The sequence below is a fragment of the Mus caroli genome, unplaced genomic scaffold (genome assembly GCF_978045245.1).
Source record: "Mus caroli unplaced genomic scaffold, Mus_caroli_1 scaffold_1, whole genome shotgun sequence".
Lineage (NCBI taxonomy): Eukaryota > Metazoa > Chordata > Mammalia > Rodentia > Muridae > Mus > Mus caroli.
The window spans coordinates 25,850,270-25,877,422 of NW_028227256.1; the positions used below are offsets into that span (position 1 = coordinate 25,850,270).

A 27,153-nucleotide genomic window follows, 5' to 3' on the forward strand; every position below is an offset into this window, starting at 1 on the left:
CAAAAAACCCGCATCAGTAAATCATGCAGGAGTCTGAAGAAACTATTTACTACATTTAATTCAACATGTTTTCTGAAAAGGCCATTTTTAAAATATGGTGCCACTTCATTGCCATTCTTTAGAAGGTTCAGGGGGAAAAAGGTCTAGATTTTGCTTCATGTGTAAGTTTCATTTAGTTGGTAAGGAAATTGTTCAAGATTATCAACTACATAGTTTGTTTTGGAAAATAATATTTCCTTTAATCCACTAGAAAAAGAAAAACAGTATCGTGAGTGTGTGTGTGTGTGTGTGTGTGCGTGCGCGCACATTGTGTGTCTGATCACTTATGTGCATACATGTGTGCTGTGTTTATGTAATGGCAGCCTCAAACAAGGTCGGTGTTGAGGTTTGAATGACATGTTGTTGCTATAAGTATTCTTCTCTTTTATATCCGCCCTTGTTCACTCACTTTCTATGCATACTTGAAATTATTTGAATTAATAGAGTTTTCTCTAATTTTTCAGTTAGGTTTTCCAGTAACCTGTCACAAGTCACCATTGTCAAACTCAGGCAGTACAAACCAAAATTAGACAGAGTAGAATTTTTTGCTATCTCCTTAGGATGTAAAACCTTCCTATCATCTTAAAGACAAATCTGCACCATTTTATCAACAAATTTGACCACTAAAGATTAGTTTGCCAAATTTTGTCATTGATACATTAACCCAATTATTTTTGTTTTCTTTTTTTATTGACACCTTAACTTAGTAAAATTTATAGGATAAAAAAAGGAAAGTGTTTTGAATTCTCAAAATACCAAGGAGCTGTGTGTAGCATGTGGAATTTCTAAGGACTTGGGAATATTAAGCAATATTTTTATGGATTATTAAAATAAGATATTTAGCTAGATTACTCTAATATAATGATGAATCTTCATAAGGCTACATTTGTTTTGATAGCTCTTTCTAAAGAGTCTATTCATTATAACTTATCCCAAAGCCAGAAATTGATATATAACATTACTAAGACCAAGCTATTGTTTTTACCTACAAGCAAAGTAAAACAGTAATGTATAAGCTATCTAGAACTTGAATGATGCTTGAGGGATCTTCCTAGGTAAAAATCTCCCATGTATGTTGGGAGGTATTCTCTTCAGTCCTGAGTCAGTCTCTGACAACATGTTCTAAAGTCAATGGTTCCTTCTAAAGCCCTCTCTTCCTTCTACTCTATCAAGCTTGAACTATCTTACATATATATGTAACAGCACTAAGTTCTTATGATTTAAACATAATATTATCACTGAAACAGCACAAAATAAGTTCACTGTTAAATTCTAAGATAATTTAAATTTTATTACATATTCTTTAAAATACACAGTACCCTAGAATATTGGTGAAACTGAGTTTTTCTACATTAAAGACATTTAGGTCCTATATGAAAAATTTGATTAATGTTAAATGCCATGTTTAATTGACATATAATTCATAACTTTCAAATTATCCTCCTATAAAGTATTCTACAATTTAACTTTGTATTTAGTGAATGAAGTCAGGAACACCCATTAACATTCTGTCGAGTATTGAGGAATAAATTAATTTTCAAATGAGACTAGAAAGAATATTATTCAGACTCAATTTTCCCCATTGTTACAATTGGTAATGAAGTATAGAGATGATTTTCTTGGAATCAAAGGCATTGTTTGTGTTAGAAGCAGTAAAACCCATGAAGTTGCAGATATAATCTCAAGGCTCCCTCTAAACTGGGAGCTCATTATGCAAATGTTTGACAAGTTAGGCAAAATCTCCAGGCTGTCATTTTATTATCAATAAACTGGAGAAGGTGGATAAAGTCTATGTAAATCCTTCTAGCACTCATGTTGCTCATGTTGGATGATCAGAATAAAAACTGTAAGTTCTTGAGGAAGCAGTTGCACTGCATATACAAGACTCACTTGCTTAGAATTTATTCAGGCAAAATAAAACAGTATCATTTTATTAAACTCGGTGAAGCATCACTGATCGGCATCAGCTTCAAACCACCCACAGATATTATAATTGCCTTGGCAGTCTTAGCCAATTAATATCACATTTTTACAAAATTAAAGTATTTAAACTGTATTTCATGCAGAGGACTGTTAAAATCACACATTTTATTTTTAAGAGTTACCATAGGAAACTTTTAGAACTGACTATAGAAATGAGTCACTTAATTAGCATAGTATTTATTCCATCTCATTGCAGCCAAACAGATTACATGTAAGTCATATCTATTAAGTGTATTCTCTTTGGAATTTAAAATAAAACATAGTTACATTTTTCAGTAAACAGACTAGTAACTGAATACCTCATCATCTCCAGAATCTTGCTAGGAGGTTGTGTAAGAGCATGAGTGTTGTTCACAGTCCTCTTTGCTGCTCAATGTTGAGTATATCAAGTATGCTGTTTGCTGTCATTGTTTCTGCCATTCTGTGGTACTCTCCTACTAACACGTTAATGAAAACTGCCTGGAAACAGCAAAGTAAAGGACAGGTACTCATTAGCACATATAAACCCTTCCTATTTTCAGTCTTTCAATTTGATTTCATTGGGTTCTTTTCACTGTGCTATGTATGTTGTGTGGTGCTGACACATTATGATTTAATGTTTCCTCTTCATTACTTTTTCTCACGTAAATGAATGGATGTAATAGACTAAGAGAACAAAAAGGGATGTTACATTTGGAAAATTAGAAAAATTATGCATTGAAATTATTTTTCTTTTGTTTTTTATTTTGCTAGCATATGCATATTAGTGATAATGGTTTTGTTTTGTCATTCATTTACACATGTATAATATATCTTGATCATATTAAATCTCTATTCCATTCTAATATTCTCATCCATTCCTCACCCACTGACTTCTTCCCCTCTCAAATTTCACATTTCACCCGCTTGGTTTTCACTGCATATAATTAGGTTTCCCACATAGATTTGTGGGAATTGCAGCTGAGAGAAATCACAGGAGAAACCAGTTCAGTTAAACACATAGTCCTATTTTATTCAAAAGAAGAAAAATGGCCAATGTCTGGTTTCAAGGCTGGAGTGAATGTTGTCTACTAACCTGGTGATATTTGGCTATTCTGAAGAGCTGGCTTTCCTGAACTTCCCAGTATCCTGGGCACTGTCTAAGTCCTTATCCTTAAATATGCAAGGGTGATAAACCATGAGATCAGACTCTGGAAGTTTGGACTCAGTGATTGCAAAGGTATACTGACTGGAGCCTCATTCTTCACATCCAGCATATTGACATAAGGAATTTACTATGTAAAGTCCTCACATAGAGATGGGTTCTAATGAATTCTCTTCCCATATGTGCCTGAATGTTGAATGAAATATTCCATGTAGGCCTTCCACAACTACTGTGGATCTGAGTGCAACTGAAATGTTCTGCCTAAAGGCAGAACTCTTCCTATGCCTGGACGCTTTGTAATCTTTCATTCACTGATTCCCAGTGGCTTGGAAAAGGTCGCCAATAGGGCTGAGCATGCAACATTTAGTTATTCTCTTTACTGTGACCAGTCCAAATCTCAGAAAAACTATTGCCCTCAGGACAAACCAAAACCAAAACAAAACCAACCACTTCTGAACAAAAGTGAGAGCAGCACTAATCTATGTCTGCAAACATTAATATTTAAAGGGAGTTTGATAGCCATAGAATGCCAATTTAGTAAGATAACAATTATAGTTTTTCCATGATTGCCTATGAACACCCCGGCTGGTGGATTTTGACTAGGTTTTTGGAAACAAATGTATATTCTCTCCTGTGGAGCATGCTACAAATCCAATTGTAAAGCAAATGGTAACCACTATATTACTCACTCTAGTGCTGATTAGTGAAAAAAATTGCCTGAAGCTGTTATGGACAAGCAGGACTATCCACAGTTAGGTAGGGCAGGTTGTTACTATAGACCATAGGGGTCACATCTGCACGAGATTGTTGCTGTCCTTTCTACTCCAGCAGCCTATGTGGCATTGCTGGTACTGTGGAAGCTCACAAGCAAGAAGAAAGCTTCTAACTGAGTTTCAACTTAATTTCCCTATGTCCTGCAACAAAACAGTGTGGCAAATAAATGAGAGAAGCAACAATATCCTGAAATGTTCTGAGAATGTCCGGGACTCACTGACTAGTACCTAATCAATAACCTAGGTAGTTGTACAATGTGAAGATAATCCAATACATTCTAGAGTGAGTTTTCTTCATTATGAAGTAATGTTTATGATGTGATTTGGCACTTCAAAATTATAAATATATGTATTTTGGTATGCTCATAATTGAACTACAGTCATGATCCCTATTTTGACACTTAATCAGCTCTGAGGTAGTTTGAAAAATATTTTTAGCTCCATACTATTTTAAAAAACCATCTAACGTTTCATATTAATTAAAAAATGAAAAGGCAGCAATTTAAATGACATTATAAACACAGACACTTTAGAATAAAATTATTATATTATCTTAATGTATTTAAAAGATATAATTTAATACATTACCAACACTTGAGGAGAATAAAAAGGCAAGACTTAAAAATTGAATATGTCTTGGAGTCAACAATGGACTCAATTACCATACAAAGGATGTTGGCATTGCCTAAGAGAGAAAAATTGTAAAATGCACCAAAAGAAATCTACAGGGTGTATTTTACAAAAAGATTTGATCAAAGAAATTCCAAAAGGGAAAGAAAACAGTGATTAACAAAAGCTAGTCTCTTGAAGGTGACCATAATTATCCAAAATTGGTGAAGGAGTCCACTTTACCCATGTAATATTTGTATTAGAAGATGTGTACCATTATTAAGACTGTCTACATACTGGACCAAATGGGAAGTTTTAAATTAATTTAACCCCTGAATAGCATTCTCAGCTATCGACTTTTCAATATATCTCTGAAAGATTGATTGATGTTACTTGAGGGCAAAAAATTGTCAGGCTTACATAAAGAGAGCATTATTGCTCTGAGTGTTTAAAGAAATGAGTCCTAACATGAAGATAATGACTGAATCCTGGGAAGACAGACTCTGATCTCAGATGGTTTTGAGTCATCCCAACCAGCAATCATCCCAACAGGACACAGGTAATAACAACTGCAGAAAGGCCACCAGAATACTTTCTAAATAGAATGAGTGCTAAGAGGTTGTCCATTACACATGCTGAGCACATGCTAGAACACCCTGGAAGCTATGCAAACACAGGGATGTGTATGCAATCTTAATCAAGAGACCCTCAGATTAGCAAATAACTTATATGTGTATATGTCAATTGTAATACTCTTGACAATAAAGGATAATGCTTTCATATTCTTAAGAAAAACTCAAAGAAGTGAAAGAAATCTAGAAATACACAAATGTAAAACACTTAAACTTAAAAGAACACACATTCAGTGCACATTTGTATATATTTCCAAAATTGATATAACAGAAACATGATAAAAAGAATAGAATTCTTTTTCTCCATACCATTTATATAGGTTATAGTTACTGTGATACTATAAGAGAAATGAAGATTTCAAATGAGTGATATTAAAACTTATTGTTGAAAGTGTTATACAAATTTTGATATAATTTAGGACATGGACACTATAAATAAAGAAACTAAATGTAACTGTAAAGCTGAAATCTACTCTTGAGTATTAATTGACAAGATGTCATCAAACATCTTGAAATTAAATGGATTTTACATAATCCATATTCATGTTTACATAGCTCAGGAAGCACAAATTTGAATATGAGTATCAAAATGCATTAAAAATGTTTGTATCGTCAATCTAAAACTGAAAGACAGTTGAAGACAAATATATTAAAATAATCTTGTCTTATTTTTAGATAGAAACATACATCTCATAACATAATTAAACATGATATGGAAATGTGATTATATATAACTACTCAGATTTATACTACATCAGATTATGTACACAATATCTGATTTTATATAATATTTTTATACATAGTAAAATATGATATTCTAATTTGAATTTTTAAGAGTTAATTGAAATGCAGGTTTTGCTGTTTGAGACACACATATATATAAATAAAATAAACAATAAACTTGATAATAATAGAGATATAACAAAGAACATGTATGAATTTTAATATTTATAATAACGAAGAAATATATAGGCATTTTCTCAAATAGTTAATATTATAAAATAATTGCATTATTATAAAAATCAGGTAAAAGTTTAATAAATTTTAACTGTTTAATATTTCATTAATAACATTTATGAAATGTTTTCCATAAAAACCCATATCTTGCAAACAATAAATTTTCTCAAAATCCTTTTTAAAATTTTTCAATTTAAAATAGAATTTCCTCCACTCCTTCCATACTTCCGTATTCTATCCATAAACCCACTATTTCAAATTTATACTCTTTTTTCTTTCCCAGTAGAATACAATCTGGCACCTAAAATTAATTATAAAATAAAATAAAATAAACTTACACAGAGAGAGAGAGAGAGAGAGAGAGAGAGAGAGAGAGAACAAAAGTTAGTAAAACAGAACAAAACAAAACAAAACAAAACAAAAAACACGGAGAATCCACATATAGATGCAGAAACACACACTTTCACAGCCAAAGCAATCCAATAAAAAACAATTTGGGAAACCATCATATATAAGCAAAACACCAGTAAGGTTAAAAAGAAACACCCAGAACAAAAAGAAACAAACAACCAAACAACCAAAAATCATTTGTGTACTCCAGTGTTTCTGTTTGAATAATTTTACACATTCCAAGTAACGCTGCCACTAAAGGACTCTGATATATGGTAACTTTCAAAATCATCTTTAACACACATACATACACAGAAAGAGAGAGACAGAGACAGAGACAGAGCGACAGAAAATGACAGAGACAGACAGAGAGAATTAGTAACTCCTCTACAGTTTGAAAATCATAGATATTAAGAACAACAATATCAACCAACCAGACCCCTAAGAACTCCCAGGGACTAAACCACCAACCAAAGAGTACACATGGAGCGACATATGGCTCCAGCTGCATATGTAGAAGAGAATGGCCTTGTCCGGCATCAGTGGGAGGAGAGGCCCTTGGTCATGTGAAGACTCGATGCCCCAGTGTAGAGGAATGCCCCAGTGTAGGGTTGGGTGGGGGAACACACTTAAAGAAACAGGGGAAGGGGAATGAGATAGAGGGTTTCTGGGGGGAGAGACAGGAAAGGGGATAACATTTGAAATGTAAATAAAGAAAATATCCAATATAATTATAAATAAAATAAAGTAAAGAATTAAGTAAAAACTTAGGATACCCAAGATATAAGATACAATTTGCTAAACGCATGAAACTCAAGAATGAAGACCAAAGTGTGGACACTATGCCCCTTCTTAGAATTGGGAACAAAGCACCCATGGAAGGAGTTACATAGACAAAGTTTGGAGCTGTGATGAAAGGATGGACCATCTAGAGACTGCCATATCCAGGGATCCATCCCATAATCAGCTTCCAAACACTGACACCATTGCATACACTAGCAAGATTTTGCTGAAAGGACCCAGATATAGCTGTCTCTTGTGAGACTATGCCGGGGCCTAGCAAACACAGAAGTGGATGCTCACAGTCAGCTATTGGATGTATCACAGGGCTCCCAATGGAGAAGCTAGAGAAAGTACCCAAGGAGTTAAAGGGATCTGCAACCCTATAGGGGGAACAACATGATGAACTAACCAGTACCCCAGAGCTCTTGTCTCTAGCTGCATATGTATCGAAAGATGGCCTAGTCAGCCATCACTGGAAAGAGAGGCCCATTGGACTTGCAAACTTTATATGCCCCAATACAGGGGAATGCCAGGGCCAAAAGAATGGGAATGGGTGGGTAGGGAAGTGGGGGGGGGGTATGGGGGACTTTTGGGATAGCATTGGAAATGTAATTGAGGAAAATACGTAATAAAAAATATTAAAAATTAAAAATTAAAAAAAAAAGAAGACCCTGGAAAATGAGACAATTGGAAAGAATCCTGAATCTGTACTTTGCAGGACACACAATAAAGATTTCCTAAAACTTACTAAATTAAAAAAAAAAAAAAAGAATTCAGTCTGTGTTGGTACAATGTAGTCAGAATGAAAGTTTTAAGGAATATATTTACATATTCTCAGGAAAAGCATTAAAGTTGTGAATATTTAAAGAAGTAGGTAGGTGTGTTATATAGGAATATCACTAAACAAAATTATAACCACTTCACCCAGCAAGAAAATAATGACTGTAAAAGATACCTGGCATTTAGGAAGTCATAAACTTTTTTGTAGCCAAATAAAAGAAGATTAGATATATTAAATTAATCATATTTTATATATATATTTGATTTAATCTAACATAGTATATTGTCTTTATTTATTTAACTAGTGGCATAATTTACTTTATTTCTCTTCATCATTAATAATCTTGTTTTCTTCACAACTATAAGGATTGTGAATTTGAAGAAACCAGAATCAATTATCAATTCTTAGACTTGATGGTTTAATATTGTCTTCAACAGCTCAGTAATAGAGTGGAAACCTGAGTCCTCACAACTAATTACAATGTACTAGAATGGTAGGTTGGGAAAAAATGGGCAATATTTGAAGTAAGGTCTGGAAGAGATCATTAAATTGAAGAAAATTGTTTTCAATTACAATATAAATTCTTTTAATAAAATGTTTTAAATATAGTTCTCAGGTAGGATCTTTTAAGCACATAAAATTATTTATTTTAATGTAGTTAGTAGTGGAAAGTTATTGGTAATTATGATGAATGAATATATCTGAAATTACTCTATAATGTGTAAGGCCAAATAGAAAGGAATCCTATGCATGGTAAAATGCAAGAGAAGAAATAAAACCTTACATGGTGAATTTATTTTTGGATCCACCCTCAGGAATGTTATTTGGTAGTTATAAATCTATTAAAGTAAGATTGCTAGTGTGTGAAATAAATTCAGTTTATTCCATAAAGTATAATGAATTAGTTTATTTCAGAGTAAATTTAGGTGTACCAGAAAGATATTGAAAACATAAATTTTATTATTCAGCCAGAAATCATTTTTATTACTCTTGACTGATACCAACTATAACTATCAAATACTATAGTCTAAAGACTATCTTGTGTACAGCTTTGTCTGCATCAGGCTTTGCAATATGACTGCAACAGATGCAACTTGATCAGCATCTGTCTTTTATGTTTTCAAAGTAGAATATGTGCACAGAGATAGAACCAAAAGAAATTGAAAAATATGAATATGCACACATGGAAATAAAAGGGTCATAGCATGAGGTATTATTTGATACCAGTATTGATGCCAGAAACAAAGTAGAATATTTCTAACATAATTGTAGTAAATCATGAGCACTAAATTTACTGTCATTTATTCCTGCTGGCCAGGCACTGCTTTTTGCATTTAGCCTTTGTACCATTTTATGAATCAGGGGAAACGGCCATTCACCTAATAACCTTTCTGATAGAACACTGCTGAGCACAATTTTAGCTAACGCTTTCCTCAAATACTCAATAAAATTTGAGTATCACCAAGATGCCAGATGCTGAATCATGAGCCTTGATCCAATAATTAATAGAACAGAGAGGAAAGTGGAGATGGTGATTAATAAGGAAGACAGATATATAGACAATTATAGTAAACTATGACAGTTTATCAAGATTCTAGTGGAAAGACTGTTTGGTAATGCTGGCTCCCAAAATAATACTGGGTGAGTAGGAATCTTTATGCCTTATGGCAATACTCCCATAGATAATAGAGAATAAGTGTGGGACTGATGATGGAGTGAACTTGGTTGAGTGCTTACTCAGCATGCACTCGACGACTTACAGGTTCTATCACTCACAGAATTTAGGGTGGTGATGTATATTTGTAATCTCGAGACTCTAGAGGTGAAGGAAAATGATCAGATATTCAAAATTATCCTTGGTTGTGGAGCAAGTTAGAGACCATCCTGGGCTCTACAAGATACTGTGTAACAAATACAGTAACATAACTTAGAGGTTATCCAAAATCAGAAAAATCAAATCAAGATGATTGAATTGTGGCAGGGGATTGTTGAGAGAGCAGGAGGCCAGCTTGCCACATGGGTTTCTAGGGTAACCATGAAGTGTATACCAGAAGTCACTCCTTAACTGTGAGCTGGCAAATGCAACCAGAGCAAGCAAGCTGTGCAAGATGCAAATGAGGATCTGCCCCACAGCTGCAAATCTTCTGGGCCTCTTTGAATACACATTACTTCTCCTGAGCTACCCTGATGGTCAGTTTTCACAATCACTCTCCGAATGTGTTTTCCTGTCAGAAACTTAGTTTTAGTTGTGAGAGCTCTGCTTGTGGAAAGTTGTATTATTCTAGTTCCTGGACATAAGCAACATGAATATACAAACATGTCATGTTAGAAACCATTGTTTCCAGTAGAGGCTGGATGGCCCAAAGGATAAAGGGACTTCATTGGACTAGTCTGACAAAAGGAATTTTTATCTTTGAGACATATAATGGAATGACTCCCAAAAGTTTCTCTCTGGCTTTGATGTCTAAGCTGTGGCACACACACATACACACATTTAATCAATTACAAACATAATTGTTTGAGCTTCAGTTGCCTGTCTAAAATAACAGTGGTAGAATGGTAACATGTTTAAAATCATTGCTGTGTAGATGTTGGAATGTGATCTGTGAACACTAAATACTTGAAAAACTCCCATGGAAAAAGTGAAGCATATGAATCATTAACAAATTATTTTGAAGAGTGTGTTTCCCCCAGACCTGGAGGTTGGAAGCCACTGATGGAGGGATTTGCACAGTCTGATTCCGTTTAAGAGTTTTGTTCAGGTTGTGGATGACCACTGGCATGAAAATTAAAGAGCTTTAAATTCTGGAGACATTAAGAGTGGCTGAATTACCTTCTAATTACCTCCCAAAGCTCCCATCTGCTTATGTGAGCACATTACTACTGACCTTTTCACAAGAGAGATGTTTGCAAAGATGCAAATGTTCATCCCATAAAACAAGGATGTCTTGTAATTGACAAGTATTTTTCTAATATATGCAGTTATTTTTAAAAGCTTATAAACCATTTATCATATAAGTATTTCGAATAATCCAATGTCCTTCCCAAATACATCATTACATTCTCAGGTCATTTTATACAAAACTGCTGACATGTGAACCTGATGTCATTCATGTTTTAGATTCTAGAGAAAGCTGCTACCTTAATTGTATTTTATGTTTCTATACAGTTTTTAACTTTATGGGTCATAGAAGCAAACATTTTGACACATTCCCTGTCCCATGTAAGGGGATATGTGTGTGTGTGTGTGTGTGTGTGTTTATGTATGGATATCTGTATCATATATATGTGTGTACATATATACATAAGTATATATACATATATTTGTATATATTTATGTATGTGTATTTATATGTGTATATATGTATGCATACATACTTATGTACACATGTATATACATACATGCACACACATATACACATACACACACACACACACACATATATATATATGTATATATATGTATATATATATATATATATATATATATATATATATATATGCCCTACATGGGATTGTGCCATATATTTTTATATATCATATATACTACTACACTTTCATTATGAGCACTGACATGTATAAATTGCTTTCTATTACTGAATTTCTTTCATACTATAGTATAATCTTTCAGATGAACAGTTATTCAACAAAATTATAGACGTCAGCTCCTCACTTGGGGAGGATATAACTAGGGAATCAATTTTATATTTTTCTAGTGATCCTTGTCAGAATAACTTAGTAGAGATCAGGACAAAGAGATTTGGAAATGATAAATCCATCTGCTATATTTATATCATCTAAGCTCAGATGAGAGGAGAGACCACGTTGCTACTCAAAGATACTTGACAATGTATGTGAAGTTTTGGCTAAAGGAACCAGAGCTAGCGGAAATCTTTACTGTTCCTGTAAATGCCTTAGTAACTGGACTTCTAAAAACAACCTTCTTGTAGGGAGGAACAATGAAGACTCATCCTTATCTTCTGAAACAGTGGCAATTGATAGTCACTGCATAAGAAAGATTAAGTTTTTGAGAAGTTTTGGTATTGAAATTGGATAGCCATACTCCAGAAGATGATCCACATACACAAATATTCAGGCTCCATTAAATGCACTCAGTGAGAAAGAAAAACACATACACACAAACACACACACACCCTGAGAGAGAAACAGAGACAGAGAGACATGTGGGGTCCAGCCTCGACCCAGGATCAGAGTTCTCAAGTGGAAGCAGGGATATTTGGAAGGCACATAATAAGTATACAGAGACTACTTTTGGAGTACAAGTTGACAGGCAATTTTTCAAGGCATAAAGTTTCTCTCTCTTCTCTCTCATTCTCTGCTTTCTCTCTCTCTCTCACTCATTCGCTCTCGCTCGCAGCGTGAGGCTGCACACACTCTGCATTCTCCTGCACACTCTGCTTTTCTCCTGTGTGCTTACCTTTTCTTGAACTCTCACACTCAGACACACCTCTGTGCATTCCCCTTTCACTGTCACACCCACTCTTCACACACATCTCACAAACATACCACATGCACTCTTCTTTCACTCTCTCACACACTCTCCATGCACATCTCACATTCTCTCTCCACTCACTCTTCACATGCTCTTCTCATGCTCTCTCTCTCTCTCTCTCTCTCTCTCTCTCTCTCTCTCTCTCTCTCTCTCTCTCCTCTCTCTCATTCTTCATTCACTCTCCACATTCCCCTCACACACACTCCTCACTCACTCTCTACATGCTCTTACTCGCTCTTTAGCCTTCTTCTTGCCCCAGTCTTTTATTGATACTCCAAAAGTAGAAAAAAAGATGTTGTACAATCATTGCCAAATCAAATACAAAAGAGTAACCACATACCACAAAGGATCAAGAATTAGAGTTGTTCCCTAAAGTTTCAAGCTTCCCTATTCCCAGCCTATAGCCAAAATAATAATAATTGCAAACTTATCATGATTTAAACTTTAACTTATTATAATTCGGTGCTCAGAGCTCCGAGGCCAGCTGCTTGCATTTTCTTGTGACATGGACATGGATAAAAGCTGCCAGGCAGTGGCCAGAAAGAATCAACTTAAGCCTTAATTCAATAGTTCTACTAGCTTTCTGCTTCTGCACATTGCACACAATGACTCTCCTAAGAGTTCCAGTTTTTTGACTTAGTTTTACTAATATAAGATTTTACATATTCTATACTTGCTTATTCAGGAACTGCTCTCAAGTGTTATGCAAAACTTATTTCATAACTTCAATAGTTTTTTTTTTCTTTCTTGAGGTCCCAATATTGGCTCTATTTAATTTTCTAATATTTCTTCAATCTTTCTTTGCATATCATGCATTAATCTGGAACTACCATTGTGCAGTAATTACATTGTTCCCAAGATGAGAACACACAACATGCACCTGGGCCAATAGGACTGTGCTGTGCTATGCCCCAAACCTCTATTTTTTAATTGTTAAAAAATCAATACATCAAAGAACATCTAGTTTCATGGAATTCACCAGAGCAGAAGGAGACAGAAGCAAGAAAGTCAGATATAATGGAATAATTACGCACACCAAGGTCAACTGCAAAGCAGTCACACACAAATGAAATCTATACAGCCATTGTCCATGGCTAAGGTTAGTAAAAATAGGAACAAAACTTCTTTTTACAAAGAGCTGCTGCAGGCTACTAGGATGTCTCCATCCTGGCCTACTGCAGGCAGTCCCTTATTTCAGATCCAGGTCCCCTGTAGAGATGGGTCTTCTGCTTCTCCGGGGTCCCAGACACCATCCTTTTCTACAAGGAGCTGCCTCTGGCTTCTGAGACGTCTGCATCTTGGCCTACTGCAGGCAGTCCCTATCATTGTATGCTGTCCCCAGCAGAGACAGAAAGACAGAAATGAGAGAGAGAATACACACACACATGAAGTTGTAAGGTGAAAGTAGTGGAGGGTAGCCAGTTTTGTTGATAGTACATAACTATCACTCTAATATTTAACAGACAGAGAAGCATATCTCTGTGATTTTGAAGCCACCCTGGTCTAAATAGTGAGTTCTATCCTGATTCATATACTAAGTTCAAGACTAACCAGAGATATAAAGGCAGACACCGTCTTCAATCTATAAAGATTTTATAACAAAGTTTGATCTGTCATAGAAGTGAGGTAGAAGAAAATCGGAATCAATTTTTGCCCTGAGGTGTCTCCCTAATCACGAAGAGTTATATGAGTCACAAGCGTACTTCCTCTTCTAAAAGGCAAAGGGGAATAATGACTTCATCTGCAGAAGTACTCACGCAAAATAATATATATGGTGCCGAGATGTCTCTGTAAAACTGTTATCAAAATGGACCAGAGTACTGCAGTGACCAAGAGCAGGAGCTCAACGCCCTGCCAAGAGAAGACTAAGCCTAAATCCCTTGGTCTTTAGCCCAAAGCACTGACTGGTATGGCACAATTCACATATCACAACATGATAGAAATCTAGGTTAAGAAGCTCAACCACGAGTATACCAGTCAGGAATAAGAAAGAAGACTCTAATACAAGAGTCTCTTCTTTAAGGGAGAAGTAAGTGAGAAACATGTGAACTAAGGTAAGAAAGTACAACACTCAAAGACCTCAAAAAACATGAATTCAGTATTCTAAGATTTTCCTGGGGTTAAGTAAGTTCAGAGCAAAATGTTCTCTTTGGGGCACATCGTGTAGTTGTATTAGTCACTGGATTGTTGAACAACTGGAGGGAATAGTATCTGAGAACCATGGATTTATAAAACAAAGGCATATCTTGATGCTCAAAACAGAATTCAAGATGGTGTGTTCAATATGATAAAACTTTATTTATCAAATTGAACCAAATATTGCTTCAGGCTATTGTTCACTAAATGTGGTAAGTTGAATTTCAATTTGTGGAGATTGGCAATAATTTAAAATCCCCTGTCTCCAACCATTCACAGAGAACAATTTTGGAGTCTGTTCCTATGGCAGCATTATAGCCTTCTTATGGTATTATAGATGTCCAGCAATATTTTTTTAATTCTTATCAGTAATAAAACTGAAAAATAATCTAGAGTATAGACCAAATGATTGTCATAGGTATTGCTGGTACCATATGCTTCCTTATTAGCCAATTATATGGTAGCAAGTATACTTATCCTGTATTTCATTAATAAACTTCACTGTACTTTGTGACTGGTTCCTTTCACAACTTTTTAAAAATTTGTTTCTAATTGAAATATGAAATACAATTATATCACTCTCCCCTCCTCTTTTCTGCCTCTAGCCCTTCTCAGGTCTCCCTCTCTCAAGCTAAGAGGCTCTTTTCGTGTGTGTGTTTGTGTGTGTGTGTGTGTTTGTGTGTATGTATGTATTTGTGTGTATACAAAACTATAAGTACAACTTGCTAAGTCTGCTTTTTTTTTGGTATGTATATAGCATCAGGGCTAATCACTTTGAATTGGACATTGAGTAAGATGCTCATTGCTGGCAGAGACTAATTCTCATAGAGAGACTCAAATAAGGAATCAGAAATTTAAAAAATCTAAATTTGTCCTTTAATTTTGGGTAGATGTACTAGTGTATGTTTTCTTGTGAAATAATTCTGAACCAAACTTAGATGGTTTGAGTTGAATATTTAAGTAAATATTTTACTGTTGATGGGTTACAGAAAATAGGAGTGAGGCTCATATAGAATATATGGATTTGCATTCTCATGTTGTATACCAGGAGGATAATTACAGATATGAGGAATAGAACCTGGAAGGTAAAATTGTATTGTGTTTCAGGTTGGCAACTTAAAGAAAAATAACAGAAAGTAAAGGAAGAACTCAAATGAAAACTAAGTTGGAAACCTGTCGTAGGGTGCTCAGCTATGTAAGTCATTGCCAGAAAAGTTGAGAAGCCCTGACTGAGTTAGGTCATTGAAATCTGCAGTTGTGATTAGGAATGGCAGCTGATAATTTCAAAACCTTAACAACATTTGGATTTTCATATTATATTATCTAAATTAATGAAGAAAATATGTTCAGTTGATCCATTACACACTTAGAGACCTTAGCTTAAGTTTATCCAATTCAAAATGATGACAGTGGATCAGAGTGTTGAAGCTACATAATTTTTTTAGTATGTTTATAAGTATTCTCATACTACAGTACTGACATGGGTAATTCATTAGGAGACACTTGCTGTTCTGTTTTATTAGTAATAGGGAACATGAACTTTTTTTTACAACTCACAAACTGTCAAGTATACCACAAAAAATGATCTTTAATATATCCTCCATATTTTGAAACAAATAAATCTACTTATTTTGCTTCCAAATATTAAAATGAGATCTAGCATTTTTCTCATATCATTTAGAATCTAAAGTTTGAAATTTGTAAATGCTATTCTGAAAAAGTAGTATCCTGCTTGATTCACTAGACTTTATAACACGATTTGAACAGATTTCCACTGAGAATTATACATCATTCAAGTTACGTGGACAAAAATTCTGTGTCCTCTTCTGTTGGGTAAACAATTTAGCATGTGCTTAAGAGTGACTTCATGCATGAGCCCTCTGACCAGATTTCTTTTTTTCTACATAGAAATCTGTCTTTATTCTGCTTCACTTGCTAACTCAATTTCCTACTGCTATTTTGAGTGTGACTGGTTGATTTCCAGGCATATCACAGTGAAGTGGGTAAGAAGATGTCAAGCTGCTTTTCTTCTCTATCCTCCTCCTCCTAATTATGTACAGTAGATTTCCCGGGCTATTGAGAGCATTCCTGAGGACACATCAGTCAGAGTGTAAAAGGCAAGAGAACAGCAACAAACTCCATGATTCTAGTCATAACTGTTACTTTTACCACTGAGACAATCCTAATACCCTGTGTTCAAAGCATTAAAGGTTTTTATTTTTTCCCCATGTCTATGCTTCTATTATTTTCCTCCAAGACTCAAATCCTCAATAACACTGGTATTGTAGTAAATATTCAAATCCTGGCCCAGCATTTCTACTTTCCCTTTGATTATTGAATTCTGGAATAAAAAACACACACAGGCCTTATATTTACAATGAACTTTAAACAACACAAGTTCTGTTGCCTACACTCCATGCTGTTGGAATCCTACTTTCCTAACAATAATCCCGATTTTTAAATTACTACTTACTATGTTTTCTCTGGGCTGCTCTTAGCTCCAAATGGGCAGCCATCAGGGTCATGCTCTCTTGACTTTTAACCCATGGCTAGGCTACTTCTCCTCTCCTTCTCCTCTCCTGATCCTCTTCTCCATGAAACCTAAACCCCACCTATGGCTGTTCTTCTCAGTATTGGGTGTCACCGTTTATATCCACCAATCAGAATTAACTTGGAGGCAGGATCACAGGGGCTCCAAGGCTTGGGAGGTCCATACTTTACCTTACAATAGACAGTAATATCAACATGCTAGCACAGGTCCTGTGTGTTTTTTTACATATTTTCACCCAGATGAAGCTATTCTATTTCTTAATAAAATATTCTGTCTTTAAAATTATGCACAAAATCAAATATATTGTAAATACTGAGGCAATAATAATGAAAAAATATTAACAAACATATTTCTGAAAAATGTGTGGTTCAGATAATTGTTGAGTATCTAAACAATGATAGTTTCATTTAATTAAATGAATATGACAATATTTACTGAAATTTATTTAATTATATTATTAACTAACTAGCAGGAGAAATGAATACTTTATGCACATGGCTTATATAATAGTTTACTTACATCAAAAAATGTAAGAAATAATGTGGGAATAAAAATTTAAATACTCAAAGTACAATAAAATTTATTTCTCAAAAATACTGTCCAGCAGAAAAATGAGATTCAGTAAATGGGTGTTGATTCATTATATTTTTGACATAATTCATTTGAGATGACTGAGTTGATGTGAGTGTGTTGGTGCATACCTGTGATTCCAACATTCACTCTATGGAGGCCTTATGATCACGAAATCCAGTTTAATAGTCAGTTACAGAACAATTCCAAATCAAAGGGGCTAAATTAGACTCTGTCACAAAGAACCAAAGAATACTATTTTCATGGTGTTATTTAAACTGTAAGAATGGGAAGTACTAGGGAGAGAAAGCATTTTATACATGTGCAATATATCTTGCTGTTGGAAGTTGGCAAAGTGTGTTGTATGGCAGACAAGCTCTTAGGGAATATTGTGCTGGGAGACCAGAAACTTAACAGAAAGAATCTGAAGGAGAATGTTGTGTAAATACATACAAACTAGAGAATATATATGATAAAATCTAATCACCAATGACTTTCTGGGAAGTAGGGTCTGTCAGAGAACGTATTATGAGAGTGGGCCCTTATCAATGAAGACACAGAATCTAGTGGACTGCTTCCCTGTCACCATAAGGGACTATAATATGATAACATTCTGTGGACGCACAAATCAATCTTTAATATAGATGCACCTATACCTTGAATTTGGACTTCTCTTGAAAGAAGAAATAAGTTAATGCTACCTATAGGCTAGCTATGTAATTTATAATATTTTCTTGTACAAATTCAAGTTAAGAAAGAGAGATTAATTTTCAAGGCCTTCCAGAGTTTGCACAGGTAACAGCATATTACTTACTAATTGATCCGTGAGGTAAATTATCCAGCCAATCAAAGATGAGGAAACAATCGAATGTATGGGGACTTTGTCTAGTCTTGTCAGAGGTAAATGAAGACACATTTCTTCTTTCTTATACATTTTAAAACTAAAATATATTTCACCACTTTTCCACTTCTCTTTCCTCCTTCAAGTTTCTCTGTAGAACCCTCCGTTCAACTGTTTCCATGTTCCCCTTTCTTAAACTGAAAGCTTGTTTTTCTTTATTATTTTGCAAGAATAGCTGTATGTACACATATATAAACACAACCTTATGAGTCCATTTTTTGTTGTTTCCTAGAGACCATGTATACATAGACATGTATTCTCTTAAGTCTATACAAAGCATGCAAGTGAGCTGTTTTTGCTTTTGTTTTTGTTTTTGAAACAAAATGATTGGTAAGATCTCTTGATAAGAAACGTTTTACAGAGTAAGTCTTTTGTAAATTTCAGAATCCTCAGTTATATTCAATACTTTTATTTTGGCAAGAGAACAATAATTAGAATACATGAGTACATTCTCTTCTAAAAAAAGTACATTGTTTTATTTTTTATTTTTTAAAGGAACTCACAAACTGGTTTCTATGGTGTTTGCACAAGTCCACATTGCTACCAGTAGTGAATGAAGGTTTCTATTTTTCCACATCATCAGCATGTGTTGTCACCTGTATTATTGGTTACACAAATTCTGACTAAGATTAGATGGAATCTCAATCATTTTTATTTTTATTTTCCTGGCAACTAAGTATGTGGACTATTTTATCAAGTGTGTATTAGATTAATTCTTTTCAAAATGTTGGATGAGTAGAGTAACTTATTTAATGATTGAGATATTTGTCTTTTGGTATTTAAGTTCTTGCACACATATGCCTATATTCTAGATATTAGTGTTTTATACAACATTTGTCTAACTACTATTTATTTACAAATAAATGCAAATTTAATAACACAAGTGCTGGGTATATGGCTTAATATTATAGCATTTTTTTTCTGGTATTTCCAAGACTTTGGAATGCATCCCCAGCATCAATCATTTCCAAAATAAAGGTATAATTTTAAAAGTATTATTACATAGCTATCTTAATATGATTTACAGCAATGTACATTAACACATTTGCTTGAAGTACAATGTATTATTTTATGTGAAGCTCTTGTCTCAGATTTATTTAAAATAGTTAACTCTTGCATACTGTTTATGACCAACGTAAAGAGAGTCAATGTATTTTAATTACATCTCTATTGAAATATTTCTGAGAAACTCATCAGGAATCAAATTCTTCAGACAAAGAATAAATTCAAAACTGAACACATCATGTAATTTCAACTGTAAAAGAACATAATGAAAAATATAATGCCTGCTACTGCAAATAAGAGGCAGTGTCCGGAGTGGTCAGTTTAAGATTTCAGAACAAGAGACATGGAAAGAACATTTGATGCTCTCCTGGAAGTAAGGAGTTTGGTCCCTATAATTCACTTGAGAAGCTCCAACCAATCCGTTAAACCAGGTCCAGGGGACCTGAGGTCTTTTTCTGGCTTCCACAGGCACCTGCAGCGATGAACACATAAATGGATACATGCATGTTCTCTCTCTCTCTCTCTCTCTCTCTCTCTCTCTCTCTCTCTCTCTCTCTTTCTCACACACACACAAAATTTATAACAAAATAAACTTTAAAAACCTGTCCAACATTTAGAAACATGGTAGTTATTAGCTTTATGGAATCTTACAAGAGCATTTTTTTCTTTTTCTTTTTTTAATTAGATAATTTCCTTATTTACATTTCGAATGTTATCCCCTTTCCTAGCCCCACCACCACAGCCAAAATCTCCTATCCCCTCTCCCCTCCCCCTGCTCTCCAACCCATCCACTCCCATTCCTGGTCCTGGCATTCCCCTATACTGGGGCATAGAGCCTTCACAGGTCCAAGGGCCTCTCCTCCCACTCATGACTTACTAGGCCATCCTCTGCTACAAATATAGCTAGAGCTACAGTGTTCTTTGATTGGTGTAATAGTTTCATTTTGTAGAGAATGACTTACTCCAGCTTTTTGAGAAGCCAAACCTAATCCATCTTGGGACTGACCTCCATTTTAAAAGAAGTGCCAGAGAAATTGATCTGTAGCTGAATCCAAGCTGCATCCAAGTACCAGGAAGGACGCCGTGACCTCTCCTTGGCTCGTATCAGAGAGCTACTCCCTAGCTACTCCCTAGCTGCAGTCAATCAGAATCATCTCCGTGGTTGTTTCAAATGTACTTTTAGACCCTGTGTTCATGGTTTTGCTTCAGAGCACTCACCTTTCTGTTTACTATAATCATTCAATCTATGTGTGCTAAGCTAGAAACCCATCGTGTTTGATTGCGGTTTCACGGGAAACCTTTTTCTGCTCAGAGCTGGAACTTCACCCTCAGGTCCTGCTAAGTCAGTGAGGGTGGTGTGGCCTGGGCTCAGGCTTGTAAATAAAAGACCCTAGGGCGATTGTATGGAATCGGCTCTTCGGTTGTCTTTTGGGGTTTGAGAACCCTGAACGGGCAAAATTGTTTCATACAATACCAGTGGAACATCATGGGTCTGTTGATTTACACAGCTGACAGTCTAAAACTTCTGAAGCAATAGTAGATGATCACACAAAGTTAAAAGCCTATAAGTGCTACCGGCCAATAGACATAGAAATGTTTCATTGAAATACAATTGGTCCCCCCCCCCCCAGGAGAAAATCATTTTCTTCAAGTCAAATCATCAGTTGAACTGAGTCAGAATAAATGATTTACATATGTTTAGTTTTTTATTTTGTTGATTTTGAATTATACCTTTCCAGTTTAATTAATAATCACAGAAGTAATTTATAATAGAAAGTTGAAAATATATTTTGAGGAAATATTTCTTTGTTAAATATGAACACCAATCTGATCCAGTACTGTGGACTATGAGTGCAGGTTATGTTTGCCATTAACATCAAATATGGCAAAATATTAGAACTTTTATTCAATGCTAAGTCAATTCAAATAGGCAGTAATTCATTATAGTTCTTTATAAATTTATATTAACACTATAAAATGATTAATAAAATTGAATATAATTTGTATTTGTCAATTAGTTTAATTGTTAGATAACATATTGTAGGCTTTGTGATTTGATTGGATCATATATTTGTTTATATCAAATATATAGTATGTATACTGAACTTAATAGATTTTATCTATTGTAATTTTAATTCACCTAATACCTTGATACAAATTTTCAATTTGAAAATGGTTGAATTATAAATATCTACTTGATATTGTTATATGATTTAATCACTTGAATTTTCAGATAATTTTTCATACAATTTAAGACAGTAAAATAAATCTCGAGAAAATTTTCAAAAATATACATATATTTTCAAAAATACACATACGCATTTGTTGAAAACTTCAGTAATTTAAACTACTTGATGATATTCCTTTAAGAATAATTTTATTTATTTTCCATAGTCAGTTGTTTTTCCTTGTAATGCTAAAATAGTGATGTTTTATCATCATCCTAGACTTGTGATTCTGATTTTTATCAGCAATGGCATGTTTACTTTTTTCCTTCCTTCCTTCCTTTCTTTCTTTCTTTCTTTATTTCTTTCTTTCTTTCATTCTTCCTTTCTTTGTTTCTTTTCTGTTTTCATTATTTGTTTCTTGTTTTTTTTTTTTAGGAGATTTTCTGATTACTTATAATCATTAAGTTTTTTTTCTCATTATAAATTTTAAAATTGAATGTCAAGTGTTCTCTAAAATGTATACTACAGCCTATTGTATATTAAAAGATACCTTCATGTTTAGCTTGTTGTGATTGATGGTGTTCTGATCTGTTGGAATGTGTGCACTTTTGTTCTCAAAGACCAATTCTTCTTTTCTGCTGTTGAGTTCTCATTATTTTCAACTTTTCATTGTATTTGACCTCATTCTCTGATAAAAAAAAAAAAAGCATTCAATAGTTTTTCTTCTGTGTCTTTATGTCCCCTACAGGAATCCCTCCATCACTTCTCTTCTGCAGCCTGTTTCAACCACACTGGTACCTATTATCTCCAATGGGTACAGAGAAATATATCTTTGAATTTTACTCATCCCTATTATTTGCTAGAGCATCTGGAATCTTTTTTGCATTTTAAACACAGATTTTGTACTACAAGCAGAAAATTAAGCGGAACTTGAGAAGATAGTGGAAAGAAGAGAGGAGACAAGGGAGGGAGTAAAGGAGACTAGTATGGAATAGAGAAGCACACTGTAAGCAGTAAGAGTGTGTTTGTCAACAATCCCAATGACTGCCATTGATACATCCACATTCAGTACTGGTGTGGTACTTTTCTTGCTTGTGAACTTGACACACCTGGATAGAGGGAACCTCAATGATAAATTGCCTTTATCAGATTGTCCATTAAACATGCCTGTGGGTCATTGTCTTGATTGTTAATTGATGTGAGAGAGCCTCTTTCATTGTAAGTGGTAACAATCCCGAGTTTGGACTTTATAGGAAAGGTACCTGAAAGTGAGCATGGAAACAAGCCAAGATGGTCTTTCTCTGGTCTCTGCTTCAATTTCTTCCTAAAAGTTTCTTCCTTGTGTTCCTTCCTTGCATTCTTTCAATGATGGACTACAACACTTTTATTGAATTTGGTCTTTGTTTTAGCACAAGGTCATACAGTTTCAATTAATGTAAACAACAAACAAACAAAACCCCACACACTTATGGAGTAAAGGATTTATTTCAACTTATATCTCTTAGGTTATACTCCATCACTGAGGGAAGTAGGGCAAGAACCCAAGGCAGGAGCTTTAGAGGCTGAAACTGAGAATCTATGAAGGAGTATTACACTCTGACTTGTTCCCTGTGGCTTCCTCACCACCCCAAGCCCACATTCTTTTAAAATGTAGTATCACGTGCCAAGAGTTGTCACCATTCAGAGTGGTGTGGGCCCTCCCCCTTCAATCATTAATCATGATATAACTCACTGCATACTTGGCTGTGGTCAACCTGATAAGGGCATTCTATAATTAGATATTCCTCTTGCCAAATGACTCTACTGTCATGATGTTGACAAAATCTCCAACAATAACCAGGACAAAAAGCAGCAGCTGCCATCTTATTAGGCTTCATGTGCTCCCATTAGGGAACCTGTAGGTATTCACAGGAAATATAGATTATAGGTAATATAGCTGAGAAATTTGTTCCAATCTCGAGGTGACTAAGTAAATTGCTACTGGCCTGAATTTTCATCTGTGTAATAAGATCAGATGGAGTATTTACAATTTTGACCACATTTGAAATTGCCACTCATTTCTGCGTCTTGTATTTAGATTAGGAATCCTAATGATACAACTTGAAATTTGAAGTATGATGTAATTTATCCTCAAGACCAAATAGTGTGACTGAAGAGGTGACCCAGCAGTTAAGAGCACTAGCTTTGCAATCATGAAGACCAGATATTGTCTCCCTGCACCAAAAAAAATTGAAGATGATTTCTGTCTCTCACATGCCTGCATCTCCAGCATTGAAGGATGCCAAGACAGGGAGATTGCTGGCTAGGTGGATGTCAGTCTTATTAAAAACTGGTGGTCCAGGTTCAATGAGAAATACTACCTCAAAATTGAAAAGGCATATTGGAAGGCACTTATACTTTTCTGACTTCAGAATTCACCTGCAACTGTTCACTTCAACAAATGTGCAATATATTTTTTAATATAAGTTTTTCAAGACATGGTTTTATCCTGATCACAAACATTACCATTATATGTCACAATATTTCTCATACATTGACAAATATAAATTGGTATTGAGAAAAGAGTAATAGTTGAAAGATTAGAGTATTATAAATTATATGTATTATGGTATAAAATTCTTTATAAACTATCATATATGATTTGCATACTAGATATCATTTCTAAGATTGTATTTTTAAATTATAGCTCATTGGATAAAAAAGAACTGTAGTTCATTTTTAACTCACTTTGAATAAATAAATATATGTAACTGGACATAACAAAGCAGTAATAGTCAAATCTGTATGTTCAGAATAAAGTCAAATACTAATAGAATATTTATAAAATATCTCCAAGAATATATGCACATATATGTAGGAATAAGAATGGATACATTTTATATTTTTATGTTGTATTTTTATTGTGATTCTATTAATAATTTTCTGAAGTGATATGACCTAAATTTGAGATGTAGTCAAGTAGTTATCATAAAATTTTTCCTAAAATGATTTTAGAGTCAACATCCCAGAAAGTGTGAAGCATATTAATGACATCAATAAATTTCTATGAGATATTAACTGTTAATTAATTTACTAAAATAAGTATATATATTAATATATTAACACAAATGATACTTTACCTAATTCAGAAAGAGGTCAAATATTTGAATATCAATCTCTAACTTTTGAATTAACACTACTGTCTTCAGTTGGCTGGACAGTTGGCTTAGCAGTTACAACCACAGATTGTCTTAGAAGCACTGCATTCCATTACTGGTATCCATGTCAGGTGACTTATAACCACTTGTAACTCCAGTTCATAGCAGCAGAAACCTCTGATCACCATGGGTACCTGTGCACGTGTATGCTCACACACACACGTACATACACAAATTTAAAAACAAAAATAAGTCTTTAGAACCGATGTTACCATGCTACTCTGGAGCGTCCTTGCATCCTAAAAGCTCATTGTATAATCAATCAGCACAGTTAAAATCATTGTGTGTCTTAAAGTAATACTTCACCTGCATCAAGAACTTTAGAATTATTGATCAAAAAAGACACAACTTGTTGAATATTTGAAACTTTAAAAATCATCTTTCATCTCACCAATATGGCCTGGCAGAGAAGATAAAACAACATCTGAAGGTTAACACCTTGCTTCTTGTTAACTCCAGTCAAAAAATCCAGCAGCCTTGGCATCATTATAAGATTTATGAGCTAATGAGGAAAGCACAGAGTTGAGCCTAAGTAAGCTCTGAGTCTTCTTATGCTCTTTATTAGTCCACACCCACGGAGCCCTTTCATTGTAAATTGAAAAATGTGCAATGTGTAAAGGGGAATGCATGGATATGAACCTCAAGCAAAGATAAACACCCACTGTCATAGCAGCACTCAGTGAGGCTTTACAGACTCTGGGTTGTGTGTTTGCAGGAAAGCTTTCTCTGATTTCTCCTTTTGGCTTTTTTTGCCCTGAGCTTCACATCCAATGCCTGACAGAAGAGGTTTGACAGGCAGTAGTTCAGAGAGAATTGGATCAATAGATGGCTCAGGCATATTGCTAATCTTTCAGGATTTACATTTTTGTTCAAGTCAGTCTTTCTTGAGTGAATATAATTACCTTAAATTTTACAGGGACTTTTACAATATTTATTTATACAGAACATTTTACTCTATGTGGTTTCAATTTCAAATATTAGTTTCATGTCATTTTGGCAATTGACAACACAATGTCTACTTGCGCACAAAACAGTTTTAATGACATTTTAAAACAGTTTATACCTACCTGAACCCAGGGGTTTGCTGAAATTACTGATTATCAAATATTTAGCTTTCCATTTTTTTAAGTTGCAGTGGCTCTTTAGAGTGCAACACACTGTGTCAGTGCTATATATATGAGTTCTCAAAGATATTTAATGTCCAAGCATTAATTCAAGGCTCGCAACTATATTATAGAGAAGAATACAATTGTTAGTACTGAACTGATGAAAAGAAAATGCAAAGCAAATACCGAAAATGGAAGCTGTGTCTGAGTTCTCAAAGGCCTTGATGAGCAATTATTAAGTTGATATTTGCCACCATATTGTGGGTAAGAATATAGTATTGCACTGATGAAAAACCAAAGCAAAAAGCCAGTTTTGAGTTGCTTCGCAGAATTCTAGGACACACTGTGGTTTTAAAATTTCATAATTTTCCCACGGAAATTTTCCAAAAAACAATAAGACTGCTCAGACTGAGGATAGATGATTACAAGGTTGAGGACAATACTAATATTTGTTATGTTGTAAGACACAATTTCAAAGAAAAAGATATTAAAATAAAATTCTCAATTTGTATATCGGCATAGTTTCATTTGCTTGTTTTCATTATATTTTGAAATGTAAGACATTTCTCAAACGTAAATTGTATATATCCGCATGAAAGAATATGTGCATTCACGTGAAGTGATGGCAAATGCACACAAGTTATAGAGACACAGGTTAGAGATACCAGGAAAAACGGATTGAGATATGTGAGTATTAAGGCCTGAGCTACATAGGTTATATTCCTAAGGACTGAGATACATAGCTTATATTCCAAGCAAGTAGCATATTATTTCAGTTGCTGACATTCTCTAAGCCTGAGTTTATTCATCTATTCAAATTTAAACATGAGCTGCGTTCATTTTATAAGGCCAATATATCTCCCAGTTTTCTGTGTCTCCACATCTGTTCAGACCTCTGTTGAGAATAGATGAATGTCCACAAGTACATAATATATT

At 34.4% G+C, this 27,153-nt stretch overlaps 1 long non-coding RNA gene across 1 annotated transcript in view; it reads right to left on the reverse strand.

Moving 5' to 3' along the window:
• Nucleotides 1-25,119, reverse strand: part of LOC110305467 (uncharacterized) — a 57,227-nt gene extending 32,108 nt beyond the window's left edge. Inside the window, exons 1-2 of the long non-coding RNA XR_002379162.1 lie at nucleotides 25,034-25,119; nucleotides 2,322-2,481 (exon numbers count right to left, since the gene is read on the reverse strand). This is a non-coding gene — a long non-coding RNA (uncharacterized LOC110305467). The remainder of the gene's footprint in view (nucleotides 1-2,321; nucleotides 2,482-25,033) is intronic.
• Between the last annotated feature and the right edge of the window lie 2,034 nt (nucleotides 25,120-27,153).